The 21331-nt window shown below is 41.7% G+C and overlaps 1 protein-coding gene across 1 annotated transcript in view; it reads right to left on the reverse strand.

Moving 5' to 3' along the window:
• Positions 1 to 13968, reverse strand: part of ARHGAP32 (Rho GTPase activating protein 32) — a 111697-nt gene extending 97729 nt beyond the window's left edge. The window contains exon 1 of the mRNA XM_072427039.1: positions 13563 to 13968. The gene's annotated coding sequence lies outside the window, so the exon portion shown is untranslated. The remainder of the gene's footprint in view (positions 1 to 13562) is intronic.
• Positions 13969 to 21331: the final 7363 nt, after the last annotated feature.

Here is a 21331-nt window from a genome sequence, read left to right on the forward strand (position 1 = left end):
CACCCCATTTTCAAAGCAAGAACCCCTCATTCTAGTTCACATCAGTGGTAAAAACAGGACAGCAGGATTTATTGCTTCTGGGAACCTACCGGCAACTCCTAGGGGCCCTGAAACAGTAACGGGATGCAAGCCCTGGGCATTTCTAGCATTTGCTTGAGTGGTTGCCAAGTCCAGCAAAGCCGCGCAGTGCGGTATTATGGATGGCGTATTGATCACTTAGCGGTATGATGATTTGCTGACTTCACCATGGAATGGACAGGACCAGAGAGCGTCTCTCCCATTAGTCTACTGAATAATAACTGCCCGATTGAGTGGAGCATTGTGAACAGAACACTTAAAGCGGGGGCATTATTTTTAAACGTATGGGGATCTGCGGGGCCATATTTATGCAGGCCTAAGAAAAACACTGAATGCTACGTACAGCAACCAACCATATTCTCTCTCCAACTACTTGCATGCATTATCATTAACTTTATTTTACTTTACTACTTACTAAACTTTTGATTCGCTGAAATAAAATGGTGCCAGTTTTTGCTAGAAATGATGTTACCATTTCTCCAAAGTATAATTGTCCAGCACCAACAAAAACTGAAATCTCACCTCTCCCCTAGCTGGGCAGACCTGGGCTCTTTTTTGCACTCTTTAGTTTCTGAAAATTGTAATTGCTCTTTAAGACATTTGGATATTTTGGCTTTTACAAGCTAGTAGAAGAGGAACAAACATTCTGCTTCTGGATGCCAGAACTCCAGCAGTTGTGGGAGAAGCACAGCGATCTCTGTATCTGCAAACGGATGAGAAAATAATGAAATGTACAGAAACATTTCCCGTTCCAGCCATGCATGCAGAGTGCCACATTACATGCTATGAAAGGATAATGCAATGTGAAAGTAAGAGCGTGAAATGTAAATGAATTAATGGCCTGTGGAAGGCAGCGGAGGGAGGTGCAGCAGAGAGACAGGGAGAGCTCCAAACAAATGAGGCAGAAAGGAAGAAATCGCAGGCTGGATTAGAGGAGCTACAAGCCAAGAGCACTGCGACAGAACATTATCAGAGGAACAGCATGTAAAGCATTACACACACACAATAGGACGCCCTGCTGCAGATACTGCACCTGGATTATAGGGCCAGAGATAGCAGTCATGAAACATTGGCTGGAACTGTAGTCTAGACCTCAGCCCTCACCAGTGGCGTAACAATAATACAGAACCTATTCCTCACAATCATAGTAGCCTGGAACTCATCCCTCACAGCACAAATATAGTAGCCTAGAACTCAGCCCTTAGCACAATCATGGTAGCCTAGAACTCATCCTTCACAGCACAAATATAGTAGCCTAAAACTCACCCCTTAGCACAATCATGGTAGCCTAGAACTCACCCCTTAGCACAATCATGGTAGCCTAGAACTCACCCCTTAGCACAATCATGGTAGCTTAGCACAATCATGGTAGCCTAGAACTCACCCCTTAGCACAATCATGGTAGCCTAGAACTCACCCCTTAGCACAATCATGGTAGCCTAGAACTCAACCCCTACACCACTTAATAAATTGCTGATCATAAAGTGATTTCTCACACATCAGCAATAAATTATTACTGATGATTCAGAATAATGTTTATGATTAACTGACTTTCAAACTAAAAGACAGAGAAGGCAGGTCAAGCAGATGATAGTATCAAAAAGGTCCATGGTGTGTAATTTGTTTTATATTCTCCAGGCAGCTTCTTTGCATGTAAACATATCAATTACAAAAATAGAACATTGGCATCTCTGTATAGATAAAAAAACATTCAGGTTTATTATAATTAATTAGGTATTGTGCTGCCCATAGAAACTGCAGCCTCCCAAACATTGTTATGATCTAATTCCTCCATAACCAGATGGATCTGTTTTCCATTTATAAGCAGAAAAAATATTTAGGGGGAAAAGATAGATGGGTTACCCTATACCCAAAGGGATTTATTTCTATTTCTTGTAATGAAGCCTACCCAATCTTTATTCATTGCGCTACAATATATACTAACAGAGAATGGTAATAATAAAACAAATACATATGGTAATAAAGATTGGATATAGTAACAGAGTACCATTTTGATAGATGCCATAAAATTCCCCTTGGTTATAGGGTAACCCAACTTTTTTTTACCTAAAATATTATAGTATTTAGAATCTGCACCCATTATCAGATCCCCACAGAACACGCTCCATTCTTTATTCCTCTGATATAACCATAAGGAGTTTATATGTCACAGGACAGAGGATGATTTACTTTCCAGCATCTACATCCATATCATCATGTTCACTGTGCATAATGTGGTCACATTCATCGCTCCATCTGTCCCAGGTATCAGAATCAAGCAGACAGGAGGCAGAGATACGGAGGCCAGGAACACTCGATATCCTGAAATTGGATAGAATTACAAGTTAGACGGTATCAGGTGAAATCTGCTATTTTCTTTATACAGGGTATTTTTATCCCTGCGCTCTTCCTGACCTCTACACAGCCAACACAGCATCACAAAGAGAATGAAAGGGATGTTTGAAGGTACGGCTGTGCAAGAAAAGAGCAAAAACATTATCAATTGTGCCCAAAATATGACAGAAAAAGCTGAAAATGACATTTACCAGAAGAAAAGAACATTAAGAAATTGGCCACTACCGGCTGCAGAGAGGCTAAAAGGGGATTCCTATGAAGGGAATTCATCATTTTTACATCAAGATGATGATTTCCTGTTAGATATATGAATTGAACTCAAGAAATGTTCTTTTTGATATCAGTAAATGATATTTAGAGGAGACCATAATGAAAGAAACACCATTAATATCCAAGCAAACAATGGACATCCGTTATGGGCCTACATACTGTAAAGAAATAGAATTGCCCCTTTGCCATCCATGAAAAGCCAATGTAATGAACTATGACAGGAGTACTACAAGTCCCAGCCAGTAAGCATGCTGTAAGATTTCTGCTGCAGAGACTGTGGGTGTGATGTGCCAATACATCTTTATGATAAATATCAATTGATTATTGGTCCTTTGAAGGTCATGTTTCATAAACATTGTAACAATTATAATTGATCCATTGATCACTGGTGGGGGAATGATGAAGAAGACCCAGGAAAGTTAGAGAAAACAGATCTATAGTATAAATGAAGCAGAAGCAGTGAGGTCCTTGCTGTTCAGGTCTCTAGAAAGGAGAACAGTCTCTAGTTAGCAGCACAATAATCACAAGATTTCACCTCCAGTCTGGTAACAAAAGCAGTCAGAGGTACCAGTGCCTTAGGTGATCTTACACTGCAGATATCCAGGTATGACTCCATGGATTAGGAAGCCTGCTGATAGTTTATAGTATATTTCCAGGGTACTGCGTAGATGACAAATGGGTCCCTGGTGTGTAATTTGTTTTACATCTCCATGCAGCTTCTTTGCATGATAGCATATCAATTACAAAAATAAAACATTGGCATTTCTGTACAGTTTAAAGTATTTTTCCAGGATACTGCATAGATGCCAATAACATTTCTTGATGTTCCCTATGACACAGGAAACCTTTACTTTTTGAGTGCTGTTCACGTTTGAGTTGAGGGCTGCACAAGGATTGCACAAGCAAACTGAAAGAAATATAACATGCTCCGTACAGTTATAGCAAATTTCTCATTGCAAATCAGCTACAGGAATACTGAAAGGAAATTTTTATTTTTTACAGAACAGGACCAGGCCAGGATCTGCTAGAAAGGTCGCCATTTTTATCCCGCCGACCTAATAGAGGGATGTTTTCTCCTCTGGAGCTTCACTTCAATTCTTCACATATAAACCGAGCACAATAGGGTTTAAGGTTTCCTCCACTTCAGCTGCTGCAAGCCTTGGGAGGTGTGAACTGAAAAAAGTCAGCAGTGCACCAAATATCAGAAATTCTTTTACTGAAAGTATTTTTTATCCTCCTTGTGTAGAAAAACTTACGCAGCCTTTGCAAAAGGCCAAATCGTCTGCGCTTTTTATTTGAAAGAAACAAAGCTTCCCAGGAGCTCTGTCCTACAAACGCTTCCGAACCTAACCGGGCAGACACTGATCACAAAGCGCTCGCCTCTGGAAGGATAAAAATATCCAATTAATTAAGATCAATCCTCCGGGAATGCTGGAATAAGAACATAGAGTCAGACAGCTTTTCTCTAATAGGTTTCAGTACATTTTATCCCAGATAAAGCACGTATCTATTGATCAGATATGCCTGAGACCTTGGCCTGATAGTTAGAGCTGCATGGACCCAGATGGCACCCGACAGGGACACAGCCCTGCCCTGCGCTCTGATGCCAACAAAAGGCAAAGAGCCGTTCACGTATATATCTACTAGGAAAGCATTTAGTTACTGGAAAATGAAAGAAACAAGAGACACCGAACACTTAAGGGGTATTTATGAAGCCCAGGAAAACAAGACGTCTTTTATTCTTCTGCTATTTGCTGCTTGAATGGAAAATTACAGGGTGAAAAAAAAACAAGTATGCAAACTGAAAGTGAAAAAAAGTTCAAAAACAGTGAAAGCTGAAAACTGAGATTGTTCTTCAAACTCCTTTTACTAAAGGAGGGTTAATCCTGTTTTAGGGTGGAGCCGCATTTTGGTATTTTGAGGGTGGAAAATCTTTTAAAAGTTATAAACAAAAAAAGAATTGGTTTGGATCATTTTCACCTGAAATCTGGAGAGAGATGAGAACGAACATGGAATAAATTTGTTTATCCCACTTACTCCTGAAGACCAATACTGCTTATATAATGCAAATTTCAATCCATTTTTGATATTCAGCAGACCACAAGCCAATTACATCGATTCCAGGATGTGAAATGTCTTGAAATGATGCCAATGCAGACAAAACCTTTCATAAAGCTATACAGCAGATTTAAAATCCAATCAGTCAAGCTTGGAAACCGTATACTTTTAGGCCAATAGAAATATTGCTTGTTTGCTTTATAGTTAATACCGGTAGTAAAGTATTGCATTACAATGATGAAGAGCTGTTAAATACAATATATTTCCTCTTCCTGTGTATACCTTAATGCCAATGGGAGCTGTTACCGATGGGTCTACCTAGAGCTTGCAGGCTGCACGGACTCTGTGAACGGTCCCTGAAGTCACATGACTAGAAGGAGCCGTGACCGTACCCCTCTGTACGAGTCCCGGAGGTCCGACAACTATCCTAGCTGATAACGTGTATGGGGTCAGTAATAATTTGGCTCACCACACAGAGCTGAATATATTCACACGTTATGTCAGTGGCTGGAATGGAGATTTCATGGCTTGGCCTTTGAATGCAGGGATATTTTTTTTCTTCTCTTTTTGGCAAGTAAAAGCTCTGCCAATTAGGTTGCCTCTATTGTCCAAGTTTTGAAACCTCCAGCTTGTTGAAAAGCAAATATGCAAATGGGATTTCAAGCTGGTTTAGGCAAGCACATGATTGTCAATAGAGCATTATCCTGAGGAGAAGCATTGCACAAAGTCTGGCTGTGCAATGTAATTAATTATCAATACTATCATTGTTGGCTGTGGCCAGTTCCTTCCCTTATCCTCAATGCAGAGAGAGCTGGGGGGTCACTGGAGGTCTCCACCACTGAATAGGACTTGACAAACCCGCTCCCAGGCTCTGCAGGAGGTCAGTGCCACAGTGTGTGCAAAAGCTCGTCATCATCCAAAGGAAAAATCCAGCTGAAAACACAATTTGCCTTTCCATGAATAAGCATGATGACAACATGTAGAAGCTGCGGATATGTATAGAAATGCCTGTAAACTCTATGAGAAAAGTACATTGTGATTGTTTGGTAAAACCCCTTTGGGGGGATCTGTCTGCCCTCTCTGTGAGGTCACCAATAATGACACACACAGAAATACAGAAATATTCTCTTCCTGCACCATTCAACATATAAAAAGAAGGAATAAAGTAGTCTTGGCCAATGTTCAGATTTAATTTCCTGCTGAGATTTAAGTAGTCATATTTCCAAACTTCACATTGCTGAAGCATGTGTTGAAGGACATTGTTTGTGGTGCTCATAGTTGGACTCCAGAAGTCGCTGTTCCAGAGGTTTTATACTTTGTCCATGTGTACACTTTACCATATTCTGTGACATCTGTGGTATCAATGTACAATGAGAGTGGGACTTACATTTCCTGGATATTCTGCAATATTTCCCTTGCACCCTTTAAAGTGGTTATTTGAATCTCCTTCTTGTCTCAGCAGGAGGTATTCAGCAATTTGAAGCCCACAGCTCGTTAGCTTCCAGCTTCTGGGGTTTGCATGAATTCCTATACAAGGGTTTGTTAATGAAGCTGATGTTATTCATGCATCCAAACCTCTTCTTATAGTTACCCCAATCTCAGTTAATGGGCCCATGCAACCCTTGGTTCTATTGTGTAAATTGATGTGCTGAGCGCTGTACATCTATTTTTTTTTAAAATGACAATCCATTAGATAAAAGCTCCATATCCCAGCATGCTTTGTCAGCCATAGACGCCATCTTTAAAGCCAACACACTACCTGTCCCTTCATATGATTCTAGAGATGAAATTATCTCATGACCAGTACAACCTATGGTACCCCAAACACCACACCAGTGCTTTGCATCCACAGATCTTCTAGAGGTGGAATGGCAAAATCCCATCGTATTCGGATCATCTGTTGTCCTTATGGTAATGGGTAAGGAAAAGCGTGCAAACTGAATGTTTTTTTTTGGCTAATTGTATTTAACATAAGTAATCTTTACATATGGGTATCACATTGGATGCAATAAAAGATACATAATCCAAAAAGTACAATACAAGGTGAGAACAATCCCAACCATCAAAATAGGTGAGGTTTGCTATACATACACTACTAGCATTTGAAAACTGGTATAGCCAAAAGCTGGAAACAATGTAAATGTGGCATCTTATTGTAATGTGGACTTTCCTGAGCTGTGCATTACTTATACGTCTTGTGTCCTCTGAGATAAAGCAAGTGAAATTACACACTAATGATGGTAACCTCAATGTGAATGAGTCTGAGGCCACTTCCGTGATACCTAAGAAGCTCGTTAATAATTCACCTTCATTATCCATTGCCGGCCTCCTGAGAGCGAGGAATCATTACAAGTCTTCAATATCACATCATAACCCAGCTGTGAGCCTGAGGATCAATAACCAGACCAGACCTGCAGCTTTTACGTCGGAAATGACCACAGAAAAGCAGATTTATGGGGGAGACACCGAGCACTCAGGAGATTGCAGACCATCTCAGCAGTACTGGTTCTGATCCATACATTGTGCTTCTCATCTCGCTTTATATGTCCCAGCTGCTCCTGCTTTAACCTCACCTTGCAGCAATAAGAATCTCCACATTTGTACAGTAAAGAGACCCTGTCACCAACTTAAAAAAGGAAAGGTTAGAGTGATAATTAAATGACAGCTCGGAGTCTGATGAAGCTGCTGACATCACAGCTGCTGATTTTGGATGACTTTCACAGAACACATCCAAATGTCTTCTTCCAAATGACACGTTTAATCATTGTAATGAATGGTCTGGTGTCAGGGTGTCCATATTGATTCTCTCTTTATTACCCAACTTCCATATTGTGACCAGCAGAACCAATGTTGCAGAACTGGGTCAGAGTCTATTTCATGTCGGTCAGTGTTTTGGTATATTTGCATTATGGTAATCTATAATAATAAATATTATTTTATTCATGGGGTGTATAAAGGGATCTGATCGATTCCACAATCACCTTCTATATATCTGGCAGCAGTCGTCATGACATGGGCTCTATAGCAGAAAGCTGCACAGAGGTTAATGGCTGCTCATATTACATTATAACATAATAAATGCAGGAGAAAAGGAATTACTCCAAGGGGTTCATTCATGTGAACTGACCCGCCGCGGGGCAACATATCTGCGATACTCAAAGCAACCGGATGATGCAAAGGGTCTGAAGCTATTGCTAATATAATCACCTTTGCTCTACCAGTGAGAATGCTGAATATATCGTGGTGCTGGCTGACAGACACATGGATTTCATTATTTCATGTTATGAGGGTGTGATGGTAATTAGAAGTAATTATCACCATTAGGGGTGTGAAAGTTCTCACTATCGGCAAAGCATTAGAAACACGATGAGGGGTCTCCAGCACCAGGGGCTTCCCTTCATTGCTGAGCATTGCAGAGAGGAAAGTTATCAATGCAAGAACTGTGATAACTACTTCCTGAGATACCACATTCCTTCCTCCTTCAAAGTTCACATCACAAGGGCAATCATTTCTTATCTCATCTGGCAAATATATAGTTAGAGCTGAAATCCAGGCAAACAGATAAATACACAGACAAAACGCATATAAAATAGATGTAATATATATTCTGTTTATCCAGTCTCAAGGTTTACACAGCTCTGCAATACAGAACAGTCATGCATGGCAGAGGAAGGGACAGGTCTGTTCATGACCCCCAACCTGTGCCTGGACAGAGACGGATGCACTACGCGGTGATGAGAATGCTCCTTGTACTGCAAATCACCCCACTGGCTTCTTGTTCTGCTTCCTCATTCTCAGCTTTGCTGCAATGAACTGATACCAAGTAAGGCACTTACACTGCTTGCATTTAAAAATAAAATTAAAGTAATACTAATGACAAAGCTGCTTTGTGTCTTTTTCACCTGTTCAGCTTTAATTAGGATACAAAACATATGTATGAGATGCCCTCCCAGCTTGTATTCTGTAAAACATCTCTATCTATCTATTGCTGGCACTGAACCCCCCCAAATTTCTGGCATTCATCCCCTGCATGGTGCAGGCTCCCCATAGATTGATACAGGTGAACAATTGTCAACACAACACTGATTGCTACAGACAACGCTCCGGCTTCTCCTTCAGGACAATGAATTGTGGATGGGAATATCCTCCAAATACATTGAGACATCATCTACAAAATTCAATCATTTCACCTGGCAAGCCTGGAACATAACAGACTAAGGCCGCATTCGCCGCTATCTGCTGCACTTTCACCCCCAGTGAAACACAACGTGTCATCAATGAAAGAAGAGATAGAACAAGAAAGAAGAGATTGGAGATCAAGCAGCACAAAGAGAAAGAATAAACTGGGAGAAGAGAAAGAGATAGGAGAACAATGGCACTTTTACATGATTAGAAGTGATCAGGACACCGGCTCATTATATCCAAGAATAGAGAAGATCCCCCACCCCTGGATATCAGGCGGCTGTGCGGGGGCCACATATAGGTCCAGTTATCCGATTTACAGCGCTGACGTCCTGCTGAACAGGATCTCCCAGAGAGATACGGCCCCTGCCCTGGCCAATCTTCCTGCCGGTCTGATCGATATCTATTTAGCAGAATGAAACATTGCTTCCTAAAAGCGGCTTTTAACAGTCAATGCAAGTAAACGAGCGGTCAACAAAATGCAGGTGCGAGGTCAATGAAGCAAAGCTATTGTACAGCAAATAAATGCTCACTAAATGAGGCTGCGGGAAGGAAAAATGAGACGTCAGCAAATGCCGCAGCTGAATTTCCAGCCCAGGAATTGATGTTCTTTTTACTTTTCCTAAAAGATAATAATCTGCATGCAGAGCTATATAACCCAGGCCCTGCCATCACCACCAATTAAAGGGACGGTACAACCAAGCCTCATGTTCTGATCATTAGCTGAAGAGATATGGAAATTCCTCTATCCAACTTATCAGAAGGCCACATCCCTAGATTAGAACCATTGCAGAAGAACAAGAACAAGCTTTGTAAAAGCTTATTTCAATATAAAGTAACAACAATATTAGCTGTATAAAAATGCTGATATGAGCCTTTTGGAGTTGTTCCATGCCTTGTTGCCCTTTATTGCTCGATTTTCCAAAACCATTGTGTGAAAGAGATGTTTGGATAGTTGTGGGCATCTCTGTAAGTTACACTAATTGTTAATTTTTGTGTGTGTTTTCTTTGTATATATAAATATATATGTGTGGATATTTATATTGATCATATGAATATATACTAAAATTGAAGATCTCCTGACTTGTCCTGAAGAAGCCGATACTCTAATCTGCGAAACGCGTTGACAATTTGCATATCACCCTTGGTGTTTGTACAGAAGATATTGCTCACTTTGTATGTTTTTATACAGGTAATATTGTTGTTGTTACTTTATATTGAAATAAAAGTTTTTACAAAGAAATGTTTTTCTTCTTGGTATGTTGACAAGCTGAATATCCTTTTCTAAGTTATGTCCCTGCCATGGATTTTCTATAATACTGAGAAAGTAATATAATTCTGCAATGAGTGAAGTGGGCGGAGCTGGGAACTTCAATGTAAAGATCACAAACAGGAGACACAAGAATGCATACACACAGCCCAGCTTGCTGTTACAAACAGCTCCAGTTTGGGTTATACAAAGCTTTCCTGGATGACTATAATGAATGCACTGGGTCACTAGAAGGGCTTGCTATAAAACATAAAGACTTCACAACTCCTTGGTTCTTCTATTTTCAGTACAACACACTCCTCAATCTGTCATCTAATTTGGAAAGCACATGGAATGCAATCCCCACAGACCTGTGACAGATTTGATGGGGTCTGCATCCTTTTCCTCTCTTTTCTCATGAGAGACATCTTGCAGATAATATTTTTGCACTGGAGATCAATAACCATAGGTGGTTTATACTGTCCAACTATATCTCAGCTCCCAGCATAATTCTACACATAGGAAATATGTAAGCTGCATACAGGGAATTCATGAACCCAACTCAGAAGAACAAGCACACGCTTCCCTTTTTTTTATGTTAACCTTTCATGAGGTTCCCAAAAATAATTGGTGCACAGCCTTATAAAATAAAATAATACCTCCCCTGAGGGAACCAAATCCTCCTCCACTTGTCTCTGGATCCTCCCCTGCAGAACACAGTGGGAGGGGTTCAGTAACAGAGGCAATGCTGCCAATCCAGAAGGCAGTGGGCAGGACAGGGAGTGGCTAGCTGCTGATTGACATGTAACATTCCAATGGCCACGCCCCCTCTAACATCTTCTTCTCTAACAATAGTGCAAGCAGGCACACCCTAAACAGGAGTATCAATGCTGAATTCAGGAGCAGGTCAGAAATGTTGCCAGCCTTATTAAAGGAAGCTGCATCTAGTGAACTTCAATGGCAGGATCAAAAGGTATTTGTGAGAATTTGCTGCGGGAATAAAACCTACTTGTGTGTCAATAAAGATAAATTGAATTATGCACATGTACTTACAATAAGCTCCTGTAACACATATTTTAAATGGTTGGCTGTATTTCTACAGTGAGTATTAATTCTGTACACCTACACTGGTGGAAGGAGCTGGCTTATCCTATGAAGATATGCAAGGTACGTCAACCCTTTAGCAACCAGATCTCCACTTGGATCAGTTTGGAGCAGGCAAGAGCACAAAATGCCATTGGTGATTGGTTGCTGGGTATTACGGCACAATACCAGGCTGCTATGGGCAATTATATTTGGAAATATCAGAGCACTACTAAAATGAAATGGAAAATCTATAGAGAATCCCTCCAGGGACATAAAAAACAGGTTTACATGAGAGGATTATTGAGCACGGAGAATGCTGCACAATCTTCCACAAAGATCACTTCCAGAGGCCATACTTTAAAATCCAAACCTCAGAAGTAAAGCCGCACACTTTCTGAACAGCACAGACAGCCGATGCTGAAAACAGTTTAATGACTTTGCCAAGAGGAAACTTGTGAATGCTGCAGACAGTGGCCCCGATTTATTAATATTCCTTTCCCCTCTTATTAGGAGAATTTGATTTGCCGGCATGTAGATGGGATAGTTAGCAGCTCAGCAAACTTTGATTGGATGTAGATTGTACTGAGGTCACAGACACATCAATAATTCAATTTATTGTAATAGGTCTTCCGTCACCTCAATGGACACAACAAGTACAACTAATGCAGAACATTCACCGCACAGTAAATGCTTTTTATCAATTAACATTTTACATCAGCTGAACATTCACAATTTATAGGAAAGTTGTACCAGGGTGAAAGCTACTGATAGACACAAAAGGCCTGATAGACCAACAAGAAGGTAGGTACTTTCCTGACAGCCACCTATTGGATGGGGACCTGGACAGCGCTGATTGGTGGATGTGGATGAATAGCTCCAGATACATTGAGCTGGATATAATGGAGGTCCAATGCAATGAATATCTTTATCAATGTATATTCCAGGAAAAATCCCCAGGAGGTAATGCTACCAGTTCCAGGACAATCCCAAAAAATACAAAGTAACAACTGTAGGCAGCAAACCCTTTTTTAAGTGTAAATCAACCACATGCATCTAGATTCCCTGTCCTGCCTTGTGCATACACATTGGAGCATGAGAGGTAGGTTGCTCAGGACTGTGTCATGTCCCATTAAACTAGCAGGTGTATGGAGCGTTAGGAGTCCTTTAGAGGGGAAACGTGCAAGCTCCCTCCTATGCTCCAAAGGGGTGGGAAAGGACCCAGCAGCGCAGACACAAGGCCTGATTTGTCATAGCTCTCCAAGGCAGCACCAGCATGGGAGAACTGGGGTCATCCAGCAAACCTGGAATGTATCTAGCCCAGAATTAAAAACTTTTTCCAAAAAATAGCAAATAAGAAATCTAGGATAGCTGGATCACCCAGGTTCTCCCATATTAGTCTGTTTTCCAGTCTTGGAGAGCTTTAGTAGTTCAGGCCTGGACAGTGGGGCGAACCCTGGAAAACATTGGCCCCACATTCACAAGCTCCATGGTCTTCTAGAAGATGAAGATGTTACTAATTATAGGGATTTATGCCAGGGGTTCCGTTTACATGGAAATATTTCATGTCTGACTTCCGTTAATGCTTTATGAAATTCTAAATGACATATCAATAAAATATTTTATTCACTTGATAAACACGAGAATGAGCAGAAACATTTTTAATGTGTATTGGTGATGATCAGGACACATGGGACATCCAGCCGACACAGCTCGGGGCCCCCATACTCTATAGGCTATATGAGGGCCCCATATTAGATGTGCTGCACCGGGGCCTGCAAATACATTAGCCAATGGTCTGCAATTCCTTTATTAAAGGTAATCTGCAATATCTGTGTACTGGCCTTGTTACTGGATACAAAAATCAATGTGTGTTAATGTATAGGTTGTAATCATACAGAATGTATGCAGAACGATATTTGTAGAATACGCACACAAGATCGATGCTTACTGAACATACAAGTAAATGCAGGCTGTGCTTCTTTTTCAATTTCAAGCTTTGTTTTCTTAGAGTAATAAAAAACTAACAAACAATTTCTGTGGCTTATCCTGTAATCTCAGCAGGGCTGCCGAATACATAGCATACCATAGATAGAAGATTGATAGATCTGTGTAGGAATACTGCTATGAAAATAGGGAACAGCAAGCATTAATAATATTATTATTATTATTATTATTAATAAACAGGATTTATATAGCGCCAACATATTACGCAGCGCTGAGCGTGTCATGCACATCAATGATCCCTCAGAAACATTACAATTATGACTTAAAAAAGTGCACTTACTGAAATAACAATCTAATCGCCGTCCTAAGGTAGAACCATGATGAGATCCCTTGCACGGGGAGATTTTGGGATAAGGGGATAATGTAGATTCTTGGATTCCGGAAACACAGGGAAGGTTTTCTCCAGGTGCCTGTGCCGTGTCTCTGCTACATGCTGCTCGCAGGGCTGATGGAGGACGGAGACGCTCACACACATTCGCAGTGACGCTGAGCGGGCGTCCGCAGAACAAGTATGGCTGCCTGGCTCTGTCCAGAGTGCTGCATCCCGCAATTCATTCTCCACACTGGAAAGGGACTGGGAAAAGCGGAGAGCTTCCAGCAGCAGGGGGAGTGAACACAACAATGGAGGATGAGAGCAGTGAGGTCACATTGGCTGCATTCAGCTAAGAATGTTATTCAGTTGGAGCAGGGAATAGGAGCGCTGGGAGCGCAGCCCAGCACTCAGGCAGTTCCCACCAAAACCGGCATCCATGCGGCTCTTTATATTCTCACACAATGCTCCGGCGTGACACATTCATCGCACAAACACACTTAGCAAATGAAAGAAAAGAATCATGGGAAGAACATTCCGGCTGCATCTTGTGCCACAAAAAGAAGCTGGAAACTCTCCGAAGTCTTTATCTTTGCAGCTACATCATTCATGGATGCCAGTATATTAAAGGGGTACCCTGCATACATTCTGACTTAACCATTGCAATAAAGCAAACTTCAACACACTTCCAAAAGACCCCCCCCCCCCAAACCCCCCCCCCAAATAATATCAGCGAGCTTTCCTGTATATTCGTCTGTATGAGCATCAAAATCTCTGCAGCCTGACAACCAAATGAGAGTGGCTTTGGTGAACCAATAACAATATTGCAGCCTTAGCACGGGTAATAGTACGGGTTATTAGTAATTAGCACGGGTAATAGTACGGGTTATTAGTAATTAGCACGGGTTGTGGTGTCCATTCTGTATGCTGCCAATATGAAGTTCATATTGTGGATGGCTGCAAAGTAATGAAATATTCTCATATATATAGTTGGATGGAATAGGGAGGCCTCCACCTACAAAGGTCAGCATAGACACTGAGCGGATTTTATTACATACATAAACAATAATAAATAATAATTCATAGCTTTGTATGTCAGAGGATGGATCATTGTTCTGGCACCGTACATGGAGAACACATTTGTGTAAGCAGCCGCCATTACGGTAATGAATGATACGATCGGCCTGCGATTCCCCGGAGAGGACCGCACATCACATGACATGGCAATGGCAACCCTAGACAGATGCGTTCACACAATCTCGTTATTATTATTATTATTAAACAGGATTTATATAGCGCCAACATATTACGCAGCGCTGTACATTAAATAGGGATGTTCTGAATACACAGATCTATAGAACGCTCAATACAAGTAAAGGTATTCAGTCCACGCAATAAGAAGAGAAATCCGTCTATTTCATCAGCAGCTTTTTCCTCATTCTGATTCTAAATCCGTTAATAAACTCTGATAAAACTCCCAATGTAATTCTTATTCCACTATCATCCAATCAATGACGTACATTCCCCCACACATGTATAGTTCCTGTGGGCGGTTCTCTGTAGTCTTCCTCCCGCTCTCTTTCCACGATCTCACACACGCATGGAGCATCCGGTTGCAGCGGTGTGATGCATCACCATGACAACGCGTCAGGTTGATGTAGCGCCAGGCCGCACGGAAGGAGATGGTATGACGGGCACCGACTTTAATACCAGGAAGGTGGCATGTATGGGAACTTTTATAACAATGGTGCAATGCTGGGTAAACGAGTTGTTACAATAAATAATAATAAAACTAAACATGGAGTTAACAATCTGTGTTCAGTTCAATCTGAAAGCTCAAACTGTGTCGCCATGACAGAACCACAGAACACCTCCCCATTCCCATATATGACGGAGGTGGCTGTAGTCCACATACAGAACTGAGAACAATAATAACCAATAGGAGTGCAGCACAGACAGAGAGCACAGGAAGTTATCAGCACACTGGATTTCTGCCGGGGTAGAGGTACGGTTTTGCTCTTATAAAACAGATCCAACAAAACACAATAATTAAATGACCAATCAGGGACAATTTATAGTTGGGGTTTAAAGAACATTCCACACAAGTTCCAAATCCAGATCTTTGTACGAATCTCATAATAAATAAAAACATGCTTTATTTCCCCTGACTGAGCCTAATCATGATTTGTGTCTCACACGCTCCCCCTCCCAGACACTGCAGATCATAGTGGGAGGAGTTAGTGCTCAAAAAGCAGTGGAACTGGGTGTGGCCAGGTAGTGATTGGCAAGCAACTGTAGATGGACATACATTAAAGCAGAACTCTCACTAAAAAAATTCATGTTACTTGTGAAAAGCCCTCAATCCATGTACAAACCGCACGCAGGGAGTCCTACGCTGACTCGGCTTCCTTCTTCTTTCCAAGACTTGCTGTTCTGTCACCATCTTCATTTTTCTTTCTTCCAGACTCTTCCTGACATCTCTCCATCCGTCACTGGGCAAGCATGAGATCGGGGGACAATAATTTTTCCACAATTGGAGGAAGACACAAGTGTCACAAGACATATTCTCAATGTATGAGTCTTTTTTTTAAATTAGCGGAAAGCTCCTTGATACATTTCGGGGCACTGCAGTACAGGAAAAATACCTGAAGATCCTGCCAGTACCTTGGACTTCCTCATTCTCAGTGGCTCCACCCACAACATGGAAGTCACCCTTCCTCCTCTGGATTCTCTCCATGTATAATAGATTTTGCCAGGTCCGGGGTGTGAAAAACGATAGAATAATATTTGGAAAGTCTTTGTGCAGATCAGGTGTCACTGATAAATTCTCTCCTTTGCTGAACTTCAACAAATCAACATTAAAAATTCAATTCCGGGTGAACAGTTTCCACTCATTTAGTAAGTGAACCCCTAAATCTAAAAGGTGTTACATATTAGGTTAGGTTGAAAAAAGACATAAATCCATGAAGTCCAACCACCAAGGAAATAAACATATCCCAGATATAAAACCCTATGGACATAGTTGGTCCAGAGAAAGGAAAAAAAACCCCGGGTACAATTTGCTTCAACAGGGAAAAAAACTCCTTCCTGATTCTATGAGACAATCGGATGTTCCCTGGATCAGCAGTCTCTGTTATCTTTACTTTAAAGCCTTAATCCCCAGTTATATTCTGTGCTACTAGAAATCATCCAGCTTTTTCTTAAAGCAATCTATGGTAGTTGCTGAAACTCCTTCCTGAGGGAGCCGATTCCACATTTTCACAGACCTTACAGTGAAGAATCCCTTCCTTATCCGGAGCTTAAACTTCTTTTCCTCCAGACGCAAAGAGCGCCCCCTTGTGCTTTGTAATGATCTTACAGTGAATAATGGGGAAGGGAGTTCTCTATATGGAGCATTTATATATTTATACAGGGTGATCATATCCCCCTTATACGTCTCTTCTCAAGGGAGAATAGATTCAGTTCAGCTAATCTCTCCTCATAGCGGAGCTCCTCCATTCCTTTTATTAGTTTAGTTGCCCTTCTCTGCACTCTCTCCAATCCCACAATGTCCTTTTTGTGAACTGGTGCCCAAACCTGGACTGCATATTCCAGATGTGGTGTGACCAATGCTTTGTACGATGTTTAATATGCAAATAATCCCCAATCCAGAGACAGAGAAGAATTTGTTGTCTGAATACAGATTCCTGGGAATTCGTGTTTCACCCCCACCATAATGGTTTGTACTGAATTGCAGCTTCTGGCATCATTCTGAATTCAGGTGACGTTGACCTGCATTTGACCTTCTGACCTTCTTCAGGCTGGTTTTGTTTTTCTGTAGACTTCTATGAGAATGCAAATATCATCTGAAGAAAACAAAAGCTCATCATTGGGAATCTACATGGGAGGTGGACACATGAGGGCTCGTGGATAGGAGGCTGCTATTGGTTTATGGGAATCATGTGATTGGATAAAGGAATATATTATATACACACCATGCAGGAAGACTGAGAGGTCCTCTCAGGACACTTCTGTACCCAAAGAGATCTCCGTATTACCACAGGGGGTCTCTGAGCTCAGAGGGGGAAGGCTGAGCTGTGCCAAGAGCTCCTAAACCGAGGTCTGCTTGGTATATATATTAGGCTGCATACACACGTTAGATTTTTGTTGTTGGAAAGAATATTTCACGACAAAAGACTGAACGATGAATGAGCGAGTGTTACATACAGCGCTATTCTGCTCTATGGAACAAGCGTCTCTCTCCTGCACTCTCTCCCCTTCCATTTATCTGAGGTGTGTAGGGCAGCAAGGTGGCTCAGTGGTTAGCACTCTGGCCTTTGCAGCGCTGTGTCCCAGGTCATAATCTCGGCCAGGACTTTATCTGCATGGAGTTTGCAGGTTCTCCCCGTGTTTGTGTGGGTTTCCTCTGGGTTGCAATGCAGTTGGGTTAATTGGCTTCCCCCCCCCCATAAATAGTCCTTAGACTGTGATAATGACATATGACTATGGCGGGGCCATTAGATTGTCAGCTCCTCTGAGGGACCGCTGGTCACATGACTATAGACTTTGTACAGCACTGCATAATATGTCGGCGCTATATAAATACTGTAGTAATAATAATATTATTGTGTACATAGCTTTATAGGCAAAGGCCACAGTTTGTTTGATATCATTCATATGATCAGGGTTTATTTTCATCTGGTTTGCTGGTTACACCATGTTTGAATTAATCCACAAAGGCCTGGATTTGGCTATTCACCCAGTTTCAATGTGGATGAATCCTGCTTATTTTATACACACGATATGAAGACAGTATTACTTTTATGGAGTGGTGTTCCCCTTTAAGATCTCACACCAGAACATGATTCTTCCAAACCTTTGTTCTGCACAGACAGAAATCTTCGGAGTGAGAACGGCGCGCTGTCACCATAAACAACAATTGCAACTTCCAGGTGATCCTTGGGATAACGCATCATTTGAATTTCAAACTGGGAAGCGCAATATAAATATTAAAAGTGGAAAGGCGGCTGTAAGCTCATCAGCGTAGGCAGAAAATCGCAGAAAGAAAATAACACTAAATACCAAACCGTGTGAATGAGTCAACACAGGAAGAGCATTACGGATGAAAGCGGAGCCTGCCAGGCAGCCATTACTGGGAATGTAACAATATATTGGATGTGGCAGCCACAAACATCATCATCTCCTCACAAAGCCGCCATTTCTATCCAATACTCGCTCCATTATTCCAAGGAGAACTTGTTACAGCCGCGCTCCAGATGGGGCCCCAGACTTTGTGAGATGCACACGCAGCAATGGGATTACCAACATTACAAAAGGCATTGTACAGATCTGCGCAACATGTTTCCAGATACGACTTACAGGCAACAAATAAACCAATTTTATACAATGATGATTAGTGTTGTTAGGGTATTGGAAGACTTAAATTGTATTTAAACCCAAGAGAAAAAAATGTTACATCTTGCAGCTTACTAGTCCCAGTGTTCTCCCCGGCCCCTTATAGCTGGGTGCACCACCCAGCACTTTTCAGTAACCACCCGGCTGTTTTTGGGTGCTTACTGATGAGTTGGGTCACAATACAGGGACTGCCACCCACTTAATTTTCATCCCACCCAGTTTAAATAAATTTCTGGGTTCAGCACTGTAGTCCTAAAATGTTGCGGCTGCATTAGTTTGCTTTTATAGGCTTTCCTATTTCTTTCGTCTCACCTGGGGATCCTGACAGGGACACACTTCCTGTCCGGGCAATATATATAACAAATAGATAAAATTCTGAGGTTTTAACAGTTCAAGTAAAATTTTCTGGCTTTAAAGTTGAAATTTTACCAACCCTGGGACCCCCAATGAACAGGATAGCCAGAGGGCGACACAACCTCACCCCGCGGCTGAATGGTATTGTGAAAATAGAGATTAGCTATCCTCTGGATTCATATTAGTGGTCAATGCCCACCCCAATATTGTGATGGGGTAAAACAAAGAAATAGCTGCGGTGTTTGTGGCAAGAAACTGTATTAGGTGTTATAATAAACAGCATACAACACACATAAAGAAATACGTATATGGATCCATCATATATAAGAGAATATAAAGATATCTTTATGTACAGCTATACATCACGGATCCCCTGAGGAAGCCTGAAACGTGCCGGGACACGAGACGTTACCGCTATTACAAACTTATATTACCTAACCACGGATTACTTTGTCTAGTACATTGATCCAATGTCCCACATTCACTTGAGATGAATCCCTACTCTCTTTACGTGTGTTGTATGCTGTTTAATATAACCCACTTAATACAATTTCTTGAATTTGCCTTTCCTCTGTTTTACTCCTGCTGACTGGTGTTTGAATGAACATGACATTGCTGAAGTCCTCTCCGATCTCCTGCAGACTACACAAACACCACCCCCTGAAATGTTTTTGACAAGCAATGCAGGCGCTGTGTGAGGAAAGGTGATATAAGTAAGAGTTTTGGCAGTTATACACTGGAGGCACTGCGGACAGGCTGCCCAGTTAACAACCACCCCAGGGGGCAGAATGAAGTGTTTTCCCCGACCCGTTTAGCTGAATGCTCCACCTGGCACTTTTCAATAACCTTAAATAAATTTTCAATCAGCTGTTTTTTGGGTGGTAACTGAAAATTTGGGTCCCAACACAGGTGCTTCGCCTACAGCTTCATCTCACCGGGCTTAAACAAAAAAAGCCTGAGTTGAACACTGGAATGGTTAAGCGGGGGCGGGTCCAAAGGCTATGAGCCCTGACACATGATCCCGCCTTTGAGGAGCTGTCGGACACAAAACTGTTCACTGGATACCAGAAATAAAATGTACAATTCTAACTGCTACTTCTGACACCTCCCCCTTGTATTGCACTAACCTAAATTTTATTACAACCCCCAATATGGCGACAGATTCATGGCAGCTTCATTCCATTTTATAGTCATGTGATCCATCACTAACATTGTAAATCAAGCAAATCAATAGATATCTAAGAGCCTGAAATTCCTTTTGCATATACATACATATTGTTGTTTCTTTCCTGGGTTTTATATTTTATTTGCAGAAAACAATTTAGTGAAAATTTCTATTTTAAAAGAACAAATGATTGGTGGAATACAGAAAATGGTCACATGACTGTTTTTTTGGGGGGGAGCAGTCATATAAAAGATTCCTTTTTTTCCATGAAGCCCCCTCCCCCTCCCAGCTTTTGGATTAAAGTGGACCTGTTATGAGACAAAGCAATGGAGTCTGATGGGTTTTTATCTTTGTGGCCCCGGCCTTTCCTCGGCTCCCCTCCCCGGGTAATGCAGAGATGTGTGTTAGTGTCACAAGCAGCACCAGACGTTGCACACCGCTGCAGCACAACCAGCCGGTAATCTGATGGCTTCTCCAGTCAGCGGCCTGACATTTCCGGGACTCCGCACACTGCAATCTGTAAATCCTCCACTCCTTTATTTACCTTAGTTCTCATACACCCCCTTTCACCTCTCCCAATAGGAAATGGCGGCATGCCTGGACTCACACCTTCCCTCTGTATACAGGATGGCGGGAGGGGAACAATATTTGGGGGGAGATCCATGTGTAGAGATGGGTGAGGGATTAACAAGGAGGAGAACAAATGGAGCCAGCAGCCTCACCATATGATCAATAATTCGGGATCTGGGGATAGACACACCTGGAGCTAGAACACCTGGCCGACCCCCGGGGAAGATTCACAGGTCTCCTCCTGACTGGTCACACT

Source organism: Pyxicephalus adspersus, chromosome 11, assembly GCF_032062135.1.
Source record: "Pyxicephalus adspersus chromosome 11, UCB_Pads_2.0, whole genome shotgun sequence".
In the NCBI taxonomy this organism is placed as follows: domain Eukaryota; kingdom Metazoa; phylum Chordata; class Amphibia; order Anura; family Pyxicephalidae; genus Pyxicephalus; species Pyxicephalus adspersus.